Consider the following 19,417-nt stretch of genomic DNA (forward strand, 5'->3'; position numbering starts at 1 on the left):
ATAAAGTGACATATTGCATGCTTTTCATGCCGGTGTCCCTACAACATGGTATCTAAAGGTTCACCTACAGTGGACTTCTCACACTGGTTCAAAAACACTCCTTCAGTTTTAATGATTGGGAACTCCCAACCAAGTCATCCAGCATCGAGTTTCAGCTACTTTCTGGAGGTTTGCTCCTTATATATCCAGGTGAAGGCAAGGACAGAGTCATCATTTAGCCTGTGGCAGCTGCTCCCACGATACCCGCTGACTTGCAGGTCGTTACCCTCTTGTTCTGAGAAGCCTCCCTCACCGCTAAGATCAAGAGAGCCTGCGACTGTAGCCATGAATCAGGCACAGAACACAGATGAACCAGGAGAAGCTGTGCTAACCCCACTGCCGGGCCAGTACTCGGGTAATGAACCTGGGGCTCATCGCCCTCTGAGATGCGTGTCAGTCTGTAGCCGCTAACCCTCGAATCAGGAAATAATTCTTTCATGTACTTATGTCTAATGGTCCACGTTTAATGGCCCTGCTAATGATACAGAAACACTCTTATGTTTGAGGCTCTGCAGAAAGATCCGATATGAGTACACTTCGTCTGCAGATACCTGACACTGATGGTGATTACACTGCTCTTAGAACAATATCTATTCATATCACTGAATAGCGGCAAGTGACACACTCACAGCCCTGTACTAAATCATGAGAAACATTGTGATGTCTGAAAATGTCTGCTCTGAGCTAAAGCGAGTAAAACACAAACACACACACACACACACACACACACACACACACACACACACACACACACACTCTCCACAACCTCTCGGTCTGACAAATGTGTGAACTTCCTCTGGGTGCTCATTGCTAATGCTTATCTCCATCTCTGACCCTGTCCTGACCATCAGACACTAAGGAGTTGGACCAATACTGCTGCCACATTCTGGACTGCTGCTGCTTCTGCTGTAATTGTTTGCCCTTTGTCAGCTAATTGACTTTCTGTCTTGAAAAGGCACTGTGGTCTTTTGACCAGTCAAAGGACTGCACTGCTCAGGAGTTTTATTTTTAGGTGTGAAGAGAGTCTTTTATCATCTCAAACACACATGCGATGTGCCTTCATGCAATGATTCAGCTTTTACACTTGTAGAAAATAAGATTCATATAAATTAACAAAAGTGACAAATTTAATAAAAGTTGGAATTCCTCAATATCGAGACATTACTTATCAAACCAAGAGACACTTTTGCCCCGTTCTGGTTTTATGTTCTACAGATGTAGGTAATCCCGTGAAGTCCTGCTAAGTTCATCCTAAAACGCCTTGAGTAAATAATCCAGATGTAAACATGACACGGTGAACCCAAGCACGTTCACGCTCATGCTCACTCGCTTAGAAGACAGAAATCATAGTCAGTGTTGCTACGGAGAAAAATGGCGTGCTTGTGTTATGGTGTGATTTACGTGCACACCCACTCACACAACTGGCACTTCAAATCATGAAAAGCCAAACCCATAAAACATGATTTCAGTTTGTGCCCGCATGCTGTTTGTCTTAAGACCTCTCTGCATGACCATTCACCCGTGTTCTCTTTATCGCGCTCTCTCTCTCTCACTCTCTCACACTCACTCTCTCCCTCCCTCTCCCTCTCCCTCCCTCTCTCTTTTTCACCCACAGCAGGAAAGATGGTGTGGTCTAAAATAAAAGACCACAGAGACAATTGAAGGCTGGGTGCAGTCCCACGGCGCTGACAGTAATGCCCTTTTATCGACAGGCTGATTCTCAGCAGGTATTGAACACACCACCGTGGAAAGTGGAGGGCAGGAAGACGGCCGTTTCACCCCCCTCACCCCTACACACCCCCCGGCCTCACTCGTGATTCATATTCACCGCAAGCGTTTTCTGTTGAGTCGGAGCTTTGCAGACAATTATACCCAAATGCCTGCTGCATCATTCACCACTGAAATGAACTCTGGGGAGCAATTATCATTTTGGCACAGCAGCTGTTTATTTCAATATTTTTATTTGCAGTTTTTATTTATTCATTCTTTATTTCATTTTTTTTTCAAACACCTCATGACCTGACTGGGACTTGAGACTGATGACTGAGGAATTTAGAGACATCGCTCAGACGGCCTGATAGCATTTCATCTATTATTCATTAATATTATGATAAAACAGTAATAGCTTAGCTGCAGCCGTAATGTACATTACTACAATCACCATAGAGAAAAGCAGTAATGAAAACAACAGCAAGTACTCACGGAGGCACAGAGGCAGACTCAAGACGGGCACACAGACACACACTTCAGAGATGATTTTTTCTGACCTTCAGGGATGACTGAAGCAATGTGTAAAATGTCGTCATTGATTATGACAATTCAGTCATACACCAGTCGATCATGAATAATCTTGGGAATGTTGTTTATGGCTGGGAAGAGGAGGAGATGCAGCCATGGATATTTGCTAAAGTACACAGCAGGTGAGAGCTGCTCTCCTGCAGATGGGGTAGTCACCGAACTGCTCAGTTGTGAAATGGGAACGAACTCCAGCTATAATCACAACGAGGCAATGGAACATCTGAATCCTGCTCAACTGACCCACTGGGAGGAGGCCACAAAAGCTCCATAAAGGGCAATGAAAAGGACGCTCCAAACAGCCTGCTGACAAACCATACTCAGGGAGACAAACCACACCCAGGAAGACAAACCACAGTCAGGGAGACAGACCACACTCAGGGAGACAGACCACAGTCAGGAAGACAAACCACAGTCAGGGAGACAAACCACACTCAGGGAGACAGACCACAGTCAGGAAGACAAACCACAGTCAGGGAGACAAACCACACTCAGGGAGACAAACCACACCCAGGAAGACAAACCACAGTCAGGGAGACAGACCACAGTCAGGGAGACAGACCACACTCAGGGAGACAAACCACACTCAGGGAGACAAACCACACCCAGGAAGACAAACCATACTCAGGGAGACAAACCACAGTCAGGGAGACAGACCACAGTCAGGGAGACAGACCACACTCAAGGAGACAAACCACACCAAGGAAGACAAACCACACTCAGGGAGGCAAACCACAGTCAGGGAGACAGACCACAGTCAGGGAGACAGACCACACTCAGGGAGACAAACCACACCAAGGAAGACAAACCACACTCAGGGAGGCAAACCACAGTCAGGGAGACAGACCACACTCAGGGAGACAAACCACACCAAGGAAGACAAACCACACTCAGGGAGGCAAACCACAGTCAGGGAGACAGACCACAGTCAGGGAGACAGACCAAACTCTCGGAGACAAACCACACTCCCGGAGACAAACCACACTCAGGAAGACAAACCACACTCAGGAAGACAAATCACACTCAGGAAGACTAACCACACTCAGAAAGACTAACCACACTCAGGGAGACAAACCACAATCGGGGAGACAAACCACACTCACACACAAGCATGTGTTTCTTTGTGTTTATCTTCACCATGTTTCAGGGATCCATGGAACGTGTATGGTACATGTATGGTGCATGAAAGATTTACTCAGATTCACTGACATGTTGGAAGCACAAATAAACACCACAGAACACTAGAGCTACCACACTGCCAGGCTTTTAATCATTCCTCTGAAAGATCTCAAAAGTGTAAACTCGGGAGGTTTTGGTAGCTCTGTTTGCTAATACAAGAAAAATAAAGGCTTTTGCTTCCATTACACTTACAACTTAATGCAGAATTTAGCGATGCTCTTTTACGACCATTTATCGCGCGGCAGAAACTAGGTTCATTTACACTGATAAAGGGAAACAAACAACCCGCTACAGGCTCAGCAGGCGGGAGGAGCATGGGTCACTTGAGCTTTAAGATCACAGCAGGATCCTCCATTCAGCTTGCGGCCGACAAAAAAATAAGGCATTTTCAGGGGCAGGTGTGTGGAGAGATCAGGATATCCACGCTGACCTGCCCGTGGCAGACCTGCTGAGGACTATCTCCAAACCAATCTGCACTTCAATCCCTCTAACCACTTCACACTTGTGCACAGCGGGAGGAAGATACAGACACTCCTCATCCCTCTGCCACCTGGACCAGTTCCTTCTCCTCTCCCCAGGACTCTTCTTATAGCCCTGCCGTCCTGTCCCAGAAAATCAACACACTTTTTGCCGTGCCCCCGATGCATGCGATGTGTTCCTAATGAGCCACTAGCGGTGATGGTACCGGGTATCAATAGAGGTAAGAGAGAGGGAAGAAGGCATTTGAAGCCTTCAGCTTTGCCCCGTGCACACCCCATAGTTCCCACAGACTGGCAGTCAGCTATTCATAGGCTCACCCCACTAGTGGCTGGGTAACTAGCTATTAGCTGTGCTATTAGCTGTGTTATTAGCTGTGTTTTGTGCAGCCCCGTCGCCTTTCCACATTAGGTCAGATTTTTATGTCTCTACGGCACATTCACGACTGGAAAAACACAAACATTTTATATTAATATAAATGATTTTTTATTATTATTAATACTAATCAATAGAAAATTTGCCTACACAGAGCTACACTATATTGCCAAAAGTATTCACTCACCCATCCAAATGATCGGAATCAGTTGTTCCAATCACTTCCATGGCCACAGGTGTATAAAATTAAGCACCTAGGTATGCAGACTGTTTTTACAAACATTTGTGAAAGAATGAGTCGCTCTCAGGAACTCAGTGAATTCCAGCGTGGACCTGTGATAGGATGCCACCTGTGCAGCAAATCCAGGCATGAAATTTCCTTGCTCCTAAATATTCCACAGTCAACAGTCAGCTGTATTATAAAAAAATGGTTTGGGAAAAGTGTTTGGGAATGACAGCAACTCAGCCACAAAGTTGTAGGCCACGTAAACTGATGGAGCAGGTCAGCAGATGTGAAGAGGTCACAAACTTTCTGCAGAGTCAATCACTACAGAGATTCAAATTTCACGTGGCCTTTAGATTAGCTCAAGAACAGTTCACAGAGAGCTTCATGGAATGGGTTTCCATAGTTGAGCAGCTGCATCCAAGCCATACATCACCAAGTGCAATGCAGAGGTTTGGCTGCAGTGGTGTAAAGCCACTGGACTCTAGAGCAGGGGAGGCACATTCTCTGGAGTGACAAATTGTTTCTCCGTCTGGCAATCTGATGGACGAGTCTGGGTTTGGCGGTTGCCAGGAGAATGATACTTGTCTGACTGCATTGTGCCAAGTGTAATGTTTGTTGGAGGGGGATTATAATTATTTTTCAGGAAAGGAACTCTGAATGCTTCAGCATACCAAGACATATTGGACAATTCTATGCTTCCAACTTTGTGGGAACAGTTTGGAGCTGGACCCTTCCACTTCCAACATGACGGTAGAGTCTGGTGTGGATAAACTTGACTGGCCTGCACAGAGTCCTGTCCTCAACCCGATAGAACACCTTTGGGATGAATTAGAGCGAAGACTGACATAAACATTTCTAGCCCAATGGAGTCACATTTCTAGCCCAATGGTGCTAATTTTGACTGAATAAGAGCCTTTCTGAAGAGCCTGAAGCCTTTCCTGAAGAGCCATTCTGAAGAGCCATTCTGAAGAGCCTTTCCTGAAGAGCCATTCTGAAGAGCCATTCTGAAGAGCCTTTCCTGAAGAGCCTTTCTAATGCTGCATCAGCCTCCAGTTTGAAAGAACCCTAAAATGTTGAATTGGAAACAGCTCAGTTTTCTAGATTTGACAGATTTGTTAAAAATTATTAAAAACCAAGCTTGTGTGGCTGTTACCATGTAATTCAAACAAATGGCCATGATGGCAGCAGAATAGTTCATCTTGCTCATGGCAGGCCATGAAGGCTCATTTGACAACCAAGGTACTGACTATAAAAATGATGAGGTTAAAGAAATATGGAGAACCATAGCAGAAATGCTGGGGAGTGATGTTGAGTACATTCCTACGACGCTGCCGCTGTTTAGAGCTCTTACTATGTTTCTAAGTGCATCTCAGGTTCACATCTGGGAAGAACCATGTACTATTAGCTCCCCCTGCTTAAAGAAACACTTTGCTTTTTGTCTAGATAAAATACAACTTTTAGTAAAAGTAAAAACAAATGGGCAGGGGGAGAAAGAGAAAGATGAAGTGCACTAACTTACAAGAGAAAACTCACAAGCAAAAGCAACAGACACACCTTATATCCCCTTCATATCGACATTTATTATTTGAATGTAATGACAATTTTGTTAAAACTGAAGCTGTAGTTTCATATGCTTTTTCTAGCACAGCCGCCCGTTCAGAGAATGAAAGGTGTCCTGGGTGTTTTCAGAATGTTGTAATATTCAGCTACATAGTGAGGTTTTGATTAAGAATTTAATGTGGTTTCAGGTGGCTCGGGGTGTGAATATTTGGACACGTATTTACAGAAATAGATTTTGCATGAAAAGGCCTTGAATACCTGCTACATAAAATACACAGCACTCTTCCCCTGCACTCTTAATCTTGCCTTGCTGATTGACTATATTTAGGGTGTCTGGAATAATTAATTTTTTCTCTTAATGGTACACTCAGCTACCTCCTCCCTAATCCCCTTAATTTCAAATTTGCATTCACTGACTTAAATCAAACATGTGTGTTTAACTGTGTAAGAGATGAGCTAAATCAGAGATATGTGTTTAAGGGCTGTATTAGTGAAACCGTCCTCTCTATGGGGTGTTCATTCCCTGCAGGTGACCTTCTGCTCATTTACGACTCCATTTCTTACCACCACACCCCCAACCTGCTGATCCAGACAAATATGCTCTTTTATTGTAATACAAATCCTGACTCAGCTGCGCCCATAGCAAACTCAAAGAATCAATGTTGTACACTAATTGCAGGCCCCTGCAACTCTAAAAATGACTGACATTTTGTTTGTTTTGTTTTTGTGATGCCCACCATTATTAAAGGAGCAGTGCACTTTAGGCTGTTGTGAGGGCCATGTGTGGCTACATTCACGCCTTGTTTTACAGCCTGCGGGTCTCAGGTGAGGAACACGTGGGTCTCCTGTCCAGGACTGAGTTAGAGTCACAGTTAACCTACCTGGGGAAGAGCCAGAGGAGAGATAAGGGAGGAACTAGAGGAAGTAGGAAGCAGTGTGAAAGGTTTTACTTTACCTATCTCTGATCACAGGTACGCACACACACACACACACACACACACACACACGCACGTACACACACGCACGCACACACACACACACATACACACACACACCTACACACACACGCACGCACACACACACACACACATACACACACACACCTACACACACACACACACACACCTACACACCCACACACACACACACACACACACACACACACACACACCTACACACCCACACACACACACACACACACCTACACACACACACCTACACACACACACCTACACACACACACACACACACACACACACACACACACACACACACACACGCACGCACACACACACATACACATACATTGTTCTACATAGCAGCTCAGTTTTATATAACAAACCAGCAGTAACAATATTGCCAAGATAGGTGAAATAAATAAATGTAAACACAAACACGCTCGCACACCACGACTCCGTGGTTTCTTTCTAAGCACCATCGAATCCTGTTGATCCTTTTTGAAAGTCAAACACGGTAAAAGAAATGAACAGAATGCAAGCATTTTTACACACAGTGTACCTGTAGCCTGACAAAGATTTCTTATAGCATTTTAAACTGTAACAACGCTGTAAATACTTCATTCTTCACCCTTGTATCTGTTATCATTTCTCACTACTGATCTAAGGACCAAGCAGGACATAGAATACCTACGGAGGAGTATGTTCAACGCACCACTTTCCAAGCCTCGCATACAAAAACAACGGAGAGAATCACACCGCTAATCTCTACGGCCCCAGCATGGAACGTTCCTCAGATGACAACTGTAAACAGATAACAAACAAAGTTCAAAACCCCCACGCAACCCGTCCTGGTGGATCAGGGGGAGTGGACTGAACAATTTAAGCGGTCTGTTGGCACCGACATCAGTGATGTACACCTGGAGGACACCAAGTGAGTGATCTCCTGGAATGACTGCCAGTAGAAACTCACCCTTTAGCCTTCCAAGCTAGTGAGCCAAAGACTGTGGAGTCACCTGTTCACACACACAGACAATGCAGCTACAAACACATGGTACAGGCAACCAGTTTCCTCTTAAATGGGAGACTCGTTTTCCTTTCCTGAGACTCTATATATGTTTCCTCGCTCTGTAAATATTATTTTAAAATACCATGGGCTGTAAGATCTTCGGAATAATAACACGTTTTATACCTACCAAAAATGTAAAAAAAAAAACACCTTCAAAACTGAACTCTACCTTAAAAATAAAAATATTTAAGTTTTTAGAATTTGAAGTGCCACCCATACATATGTATACATGTATATATGCAGGGCCCCGACACAGAGAGAGAAAGAGACAGTGAGAGAGAGATTCATAGTGAACACAGAGTTTCTAGAGAAAAAGGTGATTTTGGACAGATGTCCTTCATCATGTGAAGGCCTCATTTAGAATTTCCTTTGCAAAACCACAGTTGTGAATATCCCCACTCCTCCCTGTGCATTACTGCATGGGCTGTCTACTGTATGACTGCAAAGAGAAGCAGTCAGCGTTATATTTGAGAAACTGAGAGGTTTGCTGATCAGTTTGTTGAAGACCTTTGGACCAACAGATTTAAGGATTTGTCATTTCCAGTTTCAAGGCATTTTAATATTACATAATATTGTAATGGACATTGAGTTAATGGCAGATCTGTTTGCATTGCCATTTGTTTCTATGGCAGAAATGAAGTTAAGAAAGTCAAAGAAGAACTCTATCTCTCTTCATCTATACTCTTGGAACTTCAGAACCACGTGGAAGGACCGCTACGATTCAAACATCTGCGTTTTCTAATTCAAACTGGTTCCTCCTCCTACAAATTCAGAAGCACTTTCCTCGCACATGTAATGGAGGACGTCTGTCTGAAACACCCTGTTTCTATGGAAACTCTGCATATTTCAATACAATTTTGAATATCTCTACCTCTCTTACAAAAGACCTCTACGGTTACTCACCTAGCATCTGTGTAGGATTTGTATACACACATTATTAAAAATGGTATTTCTGTTTCCGTCCTTCAAGGCATACATGCCCTCAGGTGAAGCCCATGCAAAGTGCCTTGCACTCAGCAAAACAATCTACAAGAGTCCAAATTCCAGTGCCTGGCATTTCCACCCGGCAGAACAAACATTAAGTGTGCCCTGTCTAGTTAAGTAGGCCTCAGCTTTAGGAAGCCTATTTAGCCTTCTGCCTGCCATCTTCCCTGCAACAACCAGTACACCACAGAGTATATGAAGAGTCAGAGTTTCCTCTAATGTTAAACTAAAGCTTTATGCCAGACTCCCTAGAGTGCTGGGGAACCATTACTAAGTAGAGATCATGTGCTGGTGTATTTTAATATACGGTAATTACTTCCATATTTCAGAATTTGACATTTGTAATCAGTATATGATGTTTGTAAGACCAGTTTAAGAACCATTTGACCATCTACCAAGGATGAGGAAGATTATGAATAAGAGGAACAAAAATGAACATTATGACTGGTGAGGGATGTTGATAAAAGGATCTGTGAATTATAGACGGGAAGCATACGAGCCAACGGAAAAGGCTCGGCTGGAATTGCAGGGGTCCCAGTTACTGTGGGTCCCCTGCACCACAGGCTCCAGTGAGATCCCCCCCATCTGGTAGAGTTTCACCAACGCATCCCAGTCTCACAGTGTTTCATGACAATTACAAGAGAGAAAAGAATGAATGGAATCCGTGAACTGCTGAAATGCAGTTTTTTCATTACTGTCAGCACACTTAGCAAATGCCTGTGTCTCAAATACTATTACATATTTTACTTGCAGTGACCCTGAAACTATGTCATGCAGTTTAAGACACTCCTACATCTAAAAAGATTAAAAACTGTCTGTGATGAGACCGAGTCAAGGTAAATAAACATGGAGCCATTCAGAGGGAAGAAATTTCATTCCAGTAGTGTCTGCACTCCACAACAGAGTGTGAAGTTGTTTTCTATCACCACCTTTTTCTTCCCCTCACCCCTCAGCCCTAGAGAGACGACAGGAGGGGTGTCAGGAATCTCCCTTTAAAGTGTGTGTAATGATGGTTGGGAGGTGTTTGATGGCAAGACTAATGTGGCAAACAAGCCCTAATGTCAGTTCCTGCAGCCACTACTACCATCATTCAACCTGATTGTTTTTGCATTTCATTTGTCTCGGGCGCTGGATCATTATAGTGGTTGATGCCCATTCAGAACACTGATTTATGATGGGGTCCAAATCTGGTGTCTCATCTGTTAGCTTGCAAATGCCACATTGTCTCCAAAAACATCATCTCATCTTCATCTTTAGAGGTCAGGGCTACGAGAAAGGCAAAACCCAAGTATGCATATAGGATACATCCTTAATCAAAGTTATTGACTTTTATTTATATTGTTAAGAACGGTGACATTTTTTTATGCGTATACATAAAATTCCAGGGAGCAACAGCAGAGTACTATTGCTACAGATGGAGAGGTATTCAAAACTGCAGTGAAGTGCAGGAGGTTTGCAGACATACAGGACATTTCACACAGGGGTTCTTAATCATCTGTGTACTTTGATGGTACAGCTAATGAAACATCTTATTTCACTGAAGACCTTCACTGCAATTTTCTCTCTCTCTCTTATGAAAGATCATAAGCTTTCATCATGATGATCAGGGCTGAATTATTGTACATATTTATATACATTGTTAGTGTTAATTTATTGTTAATTTCCCCTCGCCACTCAGAAAGAACATCGCCTCTAAACAAAATTAATGTGCTCATGTAAGCATGACATGACAAATAGCACTTCTTCTTCACTGGGCATAATCTCTTATGAAAAATAACAAACTGTGGATCTTGGCATACTCCTCTAATATCTGGGCCATTTTTGGATGCTATCTGTATATTCTCAGTATATGTTGAAAATGAGTTGCTGTTCTAAATATACTTTAATTACAATAAACCCTTAGGTCCTTAAGTTCCAAAGTCAGAGTAAAGATATGTATAGCTTAACATGCCTGAACTAGACCACGCATGCAAATTTGAGATCTCAATTCAGTGATGGGTCAACATTTTTGTTCAGGAATGTAATTAGAAATTAGTTATAATCTAAGAATTGGGTAATGCTAACCAACTACATTAGACATGTTAACTTACAAGGTAAATGTTTAAATAGGAAATATTAAAGCTCATGTTGATATGCTCACCAAAAAAGGTCAGCAAACAATCCATCCATCCATGATCTTTACTACTCAATCGTCAGGGTCACAGGGGGGCTGGAGCCAATCCCAGCATCACCGGGCAAAGACAGAGTACACCATGGGCAGGTCGCCAGTCCACCACACGGCCAACACACACACACTCACATTTACGGGCCATTTAGAGTGACCAATCAACCTAACACACATGTCGTTGGACTGTGGAAGGAAATCGGAGTACCCAGAGAAAACCCACACAGGCACAGGGGGGACATGCAAACCACCTTGCTGAGAGGCAACAGCACTAACCACCATGCTGCCCTAACCAAGGTGAAACTAATTAATAACAATATTAATGAAATTATTATGAATGTTTTACTGCAAAACAGCAATCACATAGTTCTTTCTTTGCTACCTTCAACAAACCTAAATCATACATACATACATACATATGTATGTACACAAGTCATATACATCACTTATGCAGTCAAATCAGTCATAATAAGTCATAATAAGACCCTATATTTGCAACAGAAAAGGAAATTATAAAAAATAGACAAATATATGAAAAATATATGGAAATATAAGCAAACATTCCACTCAACAAATCTTCACTTTTTTGCCTCATAACTTGTTTAGCTAGAGGCCATAACCAAGATTATTAGTTTCCCCTCAGTCCGATTTGTTCAACTTTAAATACACTTTTGGATGGTGGCTCCATGTTTGTTGATCTTTAGGTGAGCCATCCAGATCTCTCTGCCCTTTTCATATGGAGCCACCCCCCCTCCTCCCCGCTACTCCGCTTTGGGCCTTTGTTACTGCTGCACCTGTGATACTGTCATGCTCAGTGTATTAGTCTCATGTAAAACGTTTGTTCCTCTCACATCATCTCACAAACTGCCAGCCAGGACGTTACACCAGAAATACAAAGGAAAGCTCTGTCAGCATTGAACAAGTCATTATAGCCACTAACAGAGTGCAGAGTCAGGAACAAAGGCAAAACACCACTGCTTCTGTGCCTGGGTCAGTCATTTCGAATCATGTTGTATCTTTTCAGTCAGTCTGGGCTTTTTTTTTTGCTTTCAGGGAAATCATTCCTCCTGGCCTCCTTCCTGTTCAGCTCACTGACATCTCAGTGAATGTGCAACCTTGTGGAGTTTCAGATAAGACTTATGGATTCTGATCTTCTGAAAGATCCAGTGAACAACACGGATCTTAAAAGGCTGCAGGGAAAATGTTTGTACCTGCAAGCTTGCAACTCTAAACCCTGATCAAATATCCAGCAAAAGCTTCAATATCTGCATTAGTGTCGTATATCAAAGGATCAAATAGGTGCTGAAACCTCCATTTCCAGGCTGCAGTAACACCTGGACTCCACCTGGATTCAGAACTTCTCTTTAGAGCACAAGACTCATTGATAGGCATGACTGCGTATCAACTGAAGATCACTTGGGAATAAATCAAATCAAATCAAATCAAATTTATTTGTATAGCGCTTTTCACAACACATGTTGTCACAAAGCAGCTTTATAAGATTTACAAGTTTTAACAAACGTATGGGTCCAAATCCCTAATGAGCAAGCCAGAGGCGACAGTGGCAAAGAAAAACTCCCTAAGATGGTGGGGAATAGGAAGAAACCTTGGGAGGACCAAGACTCAAAAGGGAACCCATCCTCCATTGGGCGGCCCGTTAACACACAAATTACACAAAATCAAATTATACAGACGAATACACAAGTCACAAACAAATCACACAATCAGACTAAGTATAAGGTAACTAGAATGAAAGTTCTTTGTGTTGATATTGTCAGTGTAAATGTCTTGTGATGAACGCCAGGTTTTCATTCCGTTTCATTCGGAGCGATGATACTGGTATTGTAGGCTCCGACTGCAGTGTTACTCCCCAGGTGAACCTCGGAGAAGAAAGATATGTGATGTGGTAAATATATAACAGATTATTCAAAGGCCAAAGTAAACACATAAGTCTTTAGTCGAGATTTAAACATTGAGACCGTGTCTGAGTCCCGAATAGAGGCAGGAAGATTATTCCACAGTTGTGGAGCTTTAAAAGAAAAGGCTCTTCCACCTGCTGTGATCTTTTTGATCCTAGGAACAGTTAATAACCCTGCATCCTGTGAACGAAGTGAACGTGACAATAACAAACATTATTAGTGGCTCGTACATCTTTGAATAGCTTGACATTATATTACATATATTACTTAATACTAATCTTTTTTTACAAAGTACTTAAAATGTTTGCATGTTCAACATGAACAGTACAGCTCTTCTGTCCTTCATCACAGGAACAATACAGCTCTTCTGTCCTTCATCACATGAACAGTACAGCTCTTCTGTCCTTCATCACAGGAACAATACAGCTCTTCTGTCCTTCATCACAGGAACAATACAGCTCTTCTGTCCTTCATCACAGGAACAGTACCGCTCTTCTGTCCTTTATCACAGGAACAGTACCGCTCTTCTGTCCTTTATCACAGGAACAGTACTGCTCTTCTGTCCTTATAACATGAACATTTACATTTACGGCATTTAGCAGACGCTATTATCCAGAGCGACTTACAAAGTGCTTTGCATCCGATCACAGAATTCATCCTAGGAAATAGTACAGATAGGCCAGAACAGTATGGTCTTCTGTCCTTCATCACATGAACAGTACTGCTCTTGTCCTTCATCACATGAACAGTACCGCTCTTCACTCCTTCAGCTTATCCCTCAACTGGGTGGCTGGTTCATATAAGGTCACCTTTACTATGCAGTCTTCCAAATGCAGGAGATGATAATATAATAAAGCATAGTATATGTTCATAAATACGAGAATATTTCACATGTTCGAGCGAATATGAAATGTTTTGCCTTTTATTCGCACTTCAACATAGGCCTGACAATGGAGTGTCTAGGTTCTGACAATGGGAAATCTATAGGTCATGCAGTTCTTTGCAAAGTACTGTCTTCTTTTATTCATTTAAAATGGGCCTAAAATAGTGAGTCTAGGTAACATGGTTCTACAATAATCTCTAGTCTGACAAAACAAAAGGCAGTCGACATTTAACCTTTTTTTCAGAAATAAAACTCCCATAATCAAATGGGAAGATCAGGGTGTTTGGCTGTATATGCGGCAGTCAAAAATATAAGAAATCTGGCAAAGAGTTACATGAATGTATCTGGAATAATCTAGAATCCCTGTATACTTGTAGAAGTGCACTGAGAAGAAAAGTTATAATATTTGCTTTTGTCAGCCTTCCATCATAAAATTAAATAAAATAAAGTGCTGAGTTCTTGTGGTTTATCTAGGTGCAACATATCAACTCCTGGTGTCGGTCACATTTGGCCACAGAAATGGGCTGTCCACATTCACTGGGATGTACTGGGATGTACTGGGATGTACCACTTCAGCTACTGTTCTATTACAAGTCCTCCCTGCTGTACGGTACAGGGACAAATGAAACACATTTTAACAATTCTGGTAACAGTAACAAAGCTGAGAAGCAGACATCCAGTGTTTCAGCGGCATTATTTCTGAAGTTTCTCCATTCTATGTCCAGACAATTGAAAAAAGTAATAAATCATAATAATAAAGAAATAAAGTAGAAAAATGTAATAAAATGTAAAAAGTGTAAAACAAAGCTAATGAGCTACAAGATGAATCATGATATCATACCATATTTTCCCAGAAAGAAATAATGATATATAATTACACTAAACCCCACTGGCTGAATGTCCCAAATACAGTATAGTAGGTAGAATGCTATTTTAAATACACCTGTGGTCTCCTTTGCAGTCACAGTTATAGAACTTAGTGCACATAATATTATGGCACCTTCTCATATTTAATATTCCCTGATATATGTTGTGTGAGACTCATTTACATTTTTATCCCAGCATTTTTTTTATTTCTTTTTTTTCAGTCAACACATATAATATTAAATAAATACAAAATAAGTACAGCAACTTACTTATTAGTTTGAAAGTGTATGGAAGATCTTGAAAATTAATCAATAGTCAAATAAAGACTTTTTCTTGTGGTTTAGTACTGAAATATTTCAGTAAGAAATGATGAAAAGATGGAAATGACAGAAAAGATGAAAAGATGAAACCCTGCATTGCTTTTTCATAGTGGTGAATCACATATGTGTGTATCTTGCTATTCATACATAAAATATGAAAGTCATAAAAGGGACACACGTGTCTGTCAAACCTTTAAAAGGTTTCGAGCATTGTCACTCCATGAAGAGAGAAGTGAGCAACGGAACGGAGATGTGTATCAGTGCTGACTGCTAATTTGATCTATTTTTGGATATGAGTATAGAAGACAGATCTCATCAGTGTTTTAACAGCACGTTTGGCAAAGTATTTTGACGTATTTTGTGAATAAATTACAGATAACAATAAGCTGCTATCTCTACAAAGTTGTAGAGCTTTCATTGTTAGATTAATAGGGAAATAAATAGTGAGAATATGTATTTTGTTGTTTTTATGTTTGTTTCATTATTTGATTATTTGCTAGTGCTGGTAAAACAGTAATTGAGTTTTTAGTCAAGAATTGAGTTCATTTAGTGGACCAACACAGACACACAAAACTTCAGTTACAGTGCACATGTTTACAATTAGAACAATAACATTGTCACGTCCAGCCCCTCCCTCCTCCCTGGTCCCACCTAGCTCCCCGCTCCCATTCGTTCCTCCCTCTGTCTGTCACGCCCCCGTCGTCAGTCTCGTACACCTGAGTCTTGTTCCACCGTCGTGTTTCCGTGTATAAAAACCCCCTCGTGTTTTACCCCGGTGTCGGTCATTCCTTGTATGTAAGTCCTTCGCTGCTCCTCTTGTTTCCCTTCTAGATCTGTCCCTTTCGTTACCCGCGTTCTCTCTTAGTTCTATTCCCTTGTCTTCGTATGTTGGTTACGTTTCCCCTTGTTTTACGCTGGTGTTTCCTTTGTGTATGCTCCCCGTCATTGATAGGTTTTCTGGTTTGTAATTTTGCTGTCTGTTTTGTTAGCTTATGCTGTTGTGTTACCTCTTCTTAGTCACCCTGTATAATTGCTCCTCTTGTAGTATGTTCTCCCCGTATATATATCTGGTGTCGTAGGTTGTTATGGTTTATTACGTTAACGTTTCCCTGTTGTTTAGCTTACTCGTTTTGTTGGTATTCTCTCCCTATTGTTTAGTATAGTTCCCTCTGCCTTCTGTGTCGTAGTCGTGTTTTGCTCTCCTTCGTTCAGTGTTTGTTACTCTCTTCATTAAAACCCCTGAAATCTGCTTTTGCGTCACACCTGTCCCTCGCAAACGTTACAAACATATAAACAAGATTAACAGGAGATGATGTTAGACATGAATTAACCCAAACATTATTTCCACCCATGGTTTCAACATCAATTTATTCTTTCTGACCATGCAAAATAAAACCTTCCCATGTCTGAACACACGCAGAGATGTGCGTACAGTAACCTGTATACACTGTATACTAAAAAATAAGTTGATATACATTGAATTGACAAAGCTCAGGAGGACAATTTAAAATAACATTATTTTTAAATTCATCATTTAAAAAGGCACTAGAAAATGTGGTGATGGAAAATTTTCTCTGGGAGCAATGTGCTCTTGGAGACAGGGACACTCTGACATAGTCACACCTGCCGCACAGGTTTCCTAACTCAAGGACTTAGTCACATCCATGTTGTGTGTTAATCTCACGTGCCAGCAGAATATAATCCAAAGAGTTGAGAAGACGACTATCGGGGCAAAACAATACCTAGTGGCAAATAAACATTCAAAGACTACCAATCACCGAATTAGAAGTATGTCCGGAAAACAGGACACAGTGCTGACAACAAAAGAAAACAGACACGTACCAAAAAAGGTTTTTAAAAAGATCTTCTGGAGAAACGTAGCCTACTCAACTGGCTTTAAGTTTCCGATGCACACGTGGACCTGGGACTGGCAATGCATGCATGAATTAACCAATGAAAGAAGATGGTAGATTTGAAGATGAAGGCCTGTCTGCAGAGAGTGGGACCAGAACCTGCGAGGCATCAGCTGATCGTTTACTCTGGTCTTAATGATGCCATTCTGGTATGCTTGCTCTCCCAAGGTCTTGCCCTTCTCCATTCAGATCTCCAGGTCCCAGGTGGCTCCTTCTGGAGCCTGGAGGAACAGCTGGGAGTCGGAGATGCTGCCTGAGATTGCAGCTCCTCTCCCTCTCTCTCTCTCTTTCAGAACGGTGGAGGAGCCTCTGGCCTCACAATGGTTCGACTCCAGCTGTTTTCCCACAGACTGCTTTAATTAAGAAGCCATAGACGGTTCTTAATGAGACACCGTAAGTCTTATGCAGACTACGCCGCACTTATATGGTGCTGACATTTAGCAACCTTTTTTTTTTTTTTTAGGAAGTTCAGTTTTAGGTCATCTGTAGTTATTTGTAGATAGTTTCCTACACATTCCTACATTTTATATATCATATAAAACAGTGAGGAATAGTCATTAAAACTGAAGCCCTCATTACATCCTGATTAAAAAAACCCTCCATTTTCAGCAGAAAGCAATGCACTGAACAGTTGTATAAATATGGCATTGCAGAGCACGAGTCTTAAATTACAGCATTCAGAAGCATTACTCCTTTATTCCCCCTCTCTTCCTGTCCAAACTGCTCCACTGGATCAAGCATTCACAGTAGATAAGTGAGAAGCAGGTTTTACACTACAGGTGTCTTAATCTTGTTACATATTCTAAAAATATGAGAAGGTGTTAAATAAAACAATGTCTCAGCAATGTGCTAACGCTCTTCTGAATCGGTAAATTGCTGGAAAAATGTTATTTTGTGAATCTCTGAAAAACAGTAATCTGAGCTTACGTTTTCAGTACGTTTGAGGAACTTGCCTCCCTCTTTGACAATGATTACTAGTTCCATATTAACAGATAATTGGCTGTGTGATAGCTGCAAAATCATTACATAAATGTCACCAGGTTGACAATAATGCTATGAGAATTACACACAACACATGCCTGTGCTCTTCCTAAAAGAAATAGAATATCTCCACCCAGTCCTCGGTTTGTAAATGTAACATCAATGGACATGCTTTCAGAGCCAAACACAGGAGGTGCCATCATCCGCCTGCAGTGTGCTGCTCTCAAAGCCAGAAGATCAATACTTAATTCAAGCCGTCGAGAGGAAAGAGATGTAGCTCGCGTCTCAGAATGAAAGAGATGAGACCTATGGCACTCGAAGCCCTTGATCTTCTGAAGTGCAGCTCCGGTGAACCAAGGAACATGCACCTCTAGTCTGACTGCTGAAAGGGGCGGGGGGAGGGGCTGTGTCTGATTTAACAGGAAGTCGACTGACAGTGGGGACAGTAGACTGGGATGAGATATCATTCTAGGAAAAGCCAGCAGGGCTGTATTAGGGTTCAGGGCACACAAACAAAGCCCCCATACCACCCCCCCCCCCCCCCCCCCCCCCCGAAAAAAAAAAATTCTCCCTAATTTAATCATATCCAGTAAGTAGGCTCAGAGGACAGAGGTCGGTGCTAACCAGCCCCCGGGTGCAAGAGCTCACAGACACACCCATGATTGGCCAGTAATGCAGTAATTCACATTAGAGAGTGAGAATGCCACCCCTCGATACCTGAAAACAGAGCCAATCAGCCTGAGGGAAAGGGCGAATGCACCTCTCTGGAACCCAGAACACAAACTCTTGCATTGCTTTCATCTATTACACTGGTCACCACTTCAGCTTGTAGATCAGCCCTGAGTAAGCATGGTGCCCATCCCAGCCCACTCAATCTGCCTTCTCACACTCACTGGGTACACGCTTGGCTTCCAGACACCTGCAGCACAACATTTTTAAAATTTTCTCCAACAACTCCATCCACAGCAGGAAAGAGAGAGAGGTGGGGGGTGGAGGTAAGAGCCACAGCTGCCTCTCGACCTCTCCCCGAGGATCAGCAGCCCTCCTGGGGCATGGCTCCCCACAGCTTTCTCCCCAATCGCAAACATCTCTCTCTGTGATCAACTCATGAGCCTGAGAGGAGACGCTTCTTCCTTGCCACAGGGTAACCCTCTCTACGGCTCACTCTGGTATTGATTCTTTGTTCCTCCCCCTGGACGTGGAAAGAAAT

This window comes from Brachyhypopomus gauderio, unplaced genomic scaffold, assembly GCF_052324685.1.
Source record: "Brachyhypopomus gauderio isolate BG-103 unplaced genomic scaffold, BGAUD_0.2 sc146, whole genome shotgun sequence".
In the NCBI taxonomy this organism is placed as follows: Eukaryota; Metazoa; Chordata; class Actinopteri; order Gymnotiformes; family Hypopomidae; genus Brachyhypopomus; species Brachyhypopomus gauderio.